This window comes from Haliaeetus albicilla, chromosome 19 (assembly GCF_947461875.1).
Source record: "Haliaeetus albicilla chromosome 19, bHalAlb1.1, whole genome shotgun sequence".
NCBI classification, from domain to species: Eukaryota; Metazoa; Chordata; class Aves; order Accipitriformes; family Accipitridae; genus Haliaeetus; species Haliaeetus albicilla.
The window spans coordinates 3,637,105-3,641,483 of NC_091501.1; positions in this window are offsets into that span (position 1 = coordinate 3,637,105).

Sequence of the window (4,379 nt, forward strand, 5' to 3'; positions counted from 1 at the left end):
AATAACAGAAAAGCTTTCTAGAGTCCCCTGGGCTCTCTTACTGTGGTACAGTTAAAAGCCATCCAATCTGAAAACTCCAGTTAAGAGTAAAAAATACCCCCAAAATGAGCTTTTGATCAGAAGAGCAATCATTGCACATATGTCTTCTTGCTCTGCCCACTGGGGTGCATTTCAGTCTGATATGCAGAGTTTTCCACATTAAATTGTCATGTAGCCTCATCATACTTTTTTTTTTTTTTTTTTTTTAATGTGGGGTCCTTTTTAAGCCATGATTTCCTCCTGTAGTCATGCCCTCTTCCCCTTCAGCAGACCAGGGCCCATTCTCCCAGGTAGCTGAAATGTGAGCAAAGCTGGTCCCAGCCCTGCCAACTTGCTGCACTCCCCATCCCTTTCTCCCTGATGTGTATTTACCACCCGCTTTGGACTTTGTCCCAGTCTCTACCCTCTTGATTGGTGCTAATTTACATCATTGGTTCTCGGACCTTCGTCATCCATCTAATTGTTTTTAATCCAATTGAGCATTTTGCCCTCAATATCTATGTCCTAGAGGGATTTACAAGGAAAGATTAAGGACACCAGGTATCTAGGTGAGCTAAAGAACAAGCCAGGGAGTTCTGAGGGCTCAGAACTGTGGTGTGCAAACATCATCGGCAGGATCACGTCTACCTCGTGCTGAAGAGGGCTAATTTCCCTGAAATCGGTGGCCTGGCTTACTGAGAAAAGTCAGTGTGAAAATGGAAATCAGGGCCATAAGCCGGGGGGGAGGAATTGTTCAGGTTACAAGGGGTTTTATGGGGGATTAGAGGATGAAACTGTCATATGGAAAAAGCAAGCGGAGAGTCATGGAGAACTGTGAGACTGCAGAGGGGTATCCCCCAAGGGGGCTGTAAGCCCTGTCATCTGAATCACTTGAAATCAGGTGAGGCAAAACGTCTAAGCACGTACCATAAATAATGGCCCTTCATTTTTGTCAGGGACTAGGACAAGACGTTTCTGAGATGCTGTTAGGCTAACGTGACCTGACCCAGCGGACTGCAGCAGCAGCCTTCCAGGATGTCCATCGACAGGGAGCGTGTAGCTTCATGCTGTCGCCTCTCGTTGCCACCGCCTCGGGGGAGTGATTCAGATCCACAGAGGGGACAAAATGTTCTCATGACTGGATTTGAGCCCGAGCTCTCTGCCAGGCCCTTTGGGTAGAGATGACAACCACACATTTTTGTTTGAGAAGTGGGATGAGTCTGCTGAGAGGTGGTCAGGGTGTTCCTGGCTGGGACAAGTGTAGCAGACGTGCTGGGAGATCAGATGGACCGGTTTGCTCCGAGGCAGTACAGCTGGAGCCATACACTGGCGGTGAGAAATCCGATTCCTTTTTTTCCCAGCCACCTGCTCAGACTATTACTCTGAAGTTAGCATGAAACTATGACTGCATTTCTATACGCAGGTCTTGCTAGCATGTGGTCAGCTTCCTCAGATGACTTGTTCCTCTAGTAACCCTTTGGCAGGTTTAAGACACATTTATGCCCAAAGCAATCCTATTTGTCTGAAGGACTGTGGAGTTTAGGGTGTCCCAAAGACTGGTGTGCCCAATCTGGCATTTTCTGGAAACATCAGAGTATAAAACAGTGAAAAAATACATCCTGAGGACCAGCACAGCCATGAAACAAGTGGGCTTTCTTACTTCTTGCTTTGAAGATAGGTAGGGGATGCAGAGGAAGGGAAAGATCCCACTGTTAGATGAGATGGGATGAAAACTGGAAGACTAGGAGGTGTTGGGGTTTAACAAGATGCTGGAAACTGCCCCACTCAGTGCTAATTTGTTCTGGCTTCACCTCAGAATAACATTATGAAATTCGTGAAAAACAGGGTAATAGTATTAAGTCTTTCTTTGACCAGCTGCATATGGATGGAGATGCTACACATATCCTGCAACCTAGAGCTGCTGTTCAGTGGGAAATTCTGAAACTTCATAAATAAACAAGAAAGCCCAAGCAAAATTGTTCTACATCAAAACAAACCCTCCAAGTACTGAACCTGCTAGCAAAAAAGGAATTCTAAGGCTTTGATTTTTCGAGATGAAGTTTGCTCAGCAGCTCTGCTTCTCACCTTTCTGGTCCAAAACAGGGCTTCTAGAGGACCTCAGAGGCATGAAGCAGAACTTCCAGATTCTGGGCAGGCATCATGATCTGTAGGAACCCTGGCTATGGGGTTATCAGACAGACATGTGGAGTGGACAGAAAGTAAGCAATAATCCTGGAAAGCTGCTTGGTATCTATTAAAAGACTGGTGAAATTCAAACACTCCATATCCCGACCAAGAAAAATTGTCACGTTATGATCATCCCAGAATCCTCCTCTATGCTACACAAATGTTCCCGCAGGGTAAGCTGTCCCAATGCAGGTGCTGGCTTGTGGCCCTGGTCTACTTGTGCAAAGAGTCATGCCCCCTTAGCTTTAGATGATTACAACGTCAGTGTCTATATTCAAGCTAATCATTGCGTAGGGACAATTCACACCCTGGAAACTGCACGAATGCGTGGACTTCACCTAACCTAGAAACCTTAGTGTGATCGCTTTTTCTTCTTTAAAGCCCAGGGTGCTTAATTCAGGTGTGTATGGCTGCAATGCAGTCACCTAAAGTTGCATGAGGTAAACACCATAGCTAATTCTTGTTGATTTTAATTAGTTAGGTGCTTAAACCCCTTTGTTGGAGCTGAAGTTTAGTCCTGTATCTGACTGGACTGTCCTTCAGATGACAGGTAAGGTGACAGGAATGAAGAGGATATAGAGTAAAGATCCAAGCAGGTGTGGGAAAAAGGTCTTGTGTAAGACCTATAGGAGGAAGGACACAGTATATCTGACTTCTGCTGAATAGTTGTGGCCTGGAGAAATGAAACCCATATAGGGTAGGATTTATCTTTTCCCCTGCAACAATCAGCTACTCCCTAGCTTACAGATCTCCCAAACCTGAAGTACACGGAAAGCTGGTATCAGCCAGACAACAGGAAAGCTATTGACTCACTGTGATCCACTATGTAACTAACAATTAGCAGCTAGAAGAAGGCTGAAGACCTGGCAGCTGCAGTCTGGCCGGAGGGATTTCTTAAGTAAGCAACCTCTTCAGAGTCATTAACCTACCTGCACTCCCATGTGCGCAGGACAGCCTTCCCAGCAAGCCTTTGGGTCATAATTTGCTTTGCTTTTTGACTCTGTCATGAATGGCCACCCTTACAAGTGATATGTCTGGGAGGAAGACCACATTTTAATGGCTTTGCTCAGTAGCTTCCCCTGTCAGTGTGCAACATGTGCTGTGGCTGCAAGACAGAAGATGGTGCAACCCTTTAAACAGGGCTTTCCAGCAGGTGCTTCCTGGGAAAGTCAGTGCGGATATTAGTGGAAGCAGGATTGGACCCTGAATAAGCAGGGGAAAAAAAGCACCATATGTCGGAAGATGAATATTATGTAAATGGTAAGGCATACAGACATTTTGGAAGTGGGCAGGCTGATCTCATTATTGATCTACAATTAAACCAAACCGTGGGGTCATACCATCCTATTATGTCTAGCAGATTAAACTCAGGCTGTCTCTTTTTGTTATTGTTTCTGATGGAGTTTTGGAGCTTTCTTAATTCAGGTCAAAAAATGAGAGGCTTCCTCATAAGCATTTTAATTAACCAGCTGAAGAATTCTCTTGCCCCCAGAGACTCACAGTACCAAATCCAGAGCTCAGCATTGCTATCCCTCTCAGACTGTCATATTTCAGCTCAAAATGTGTTTGTGCCCCTTTATTCAAGTCAAAAACACAGACAGCAAATCAAACCTACCCCCCTCCCTCACTGACTTGGGAAAAAAAAAAGTATCTAGAAAGTTTGATTTTTGACCTAAACATGTCCTTTGCACCCCCCCAAGCGCATGAGGACCAGAATGTATGAGGAAAGCGACCTAAACCTGCTGAGGAAAGTCCTTTTGGCTGCACCTTGGGGCTACACACACCTCATGACAGGTGTCTTGCCTGCCCTAAACCACCAGTGCAATAGGGTCATCCAGCGTTTTCTCAGGGCTGAGTAAAACCCCAGTCCTTTTCCAGGGTCGCTTGGTGCACCGTCCCCCCAGGCAGAGGCTCTCAGTTGAGCCATTGGGTTTGTAGAGAGTGTGCTGCTCCTTGGGCTGATGGGGAGCTCCTTCCCGGTCCGTGGTGGCTCTCGACCGCGTTTGCAAGGCTGCGGCGACTCGCGGTGGCTCTCCCGCAGCAAGCTGACCTTGCACCACAGGCCACCCATCGTCCTGGCAGGCTTGTTCAAGGAGAGGAACCTCACACCCCCAAAATGGTCATGGGTGAGAAAAGCATCCCCCAAAGTCCCCCACTCCCTCCCGTATCCTCCT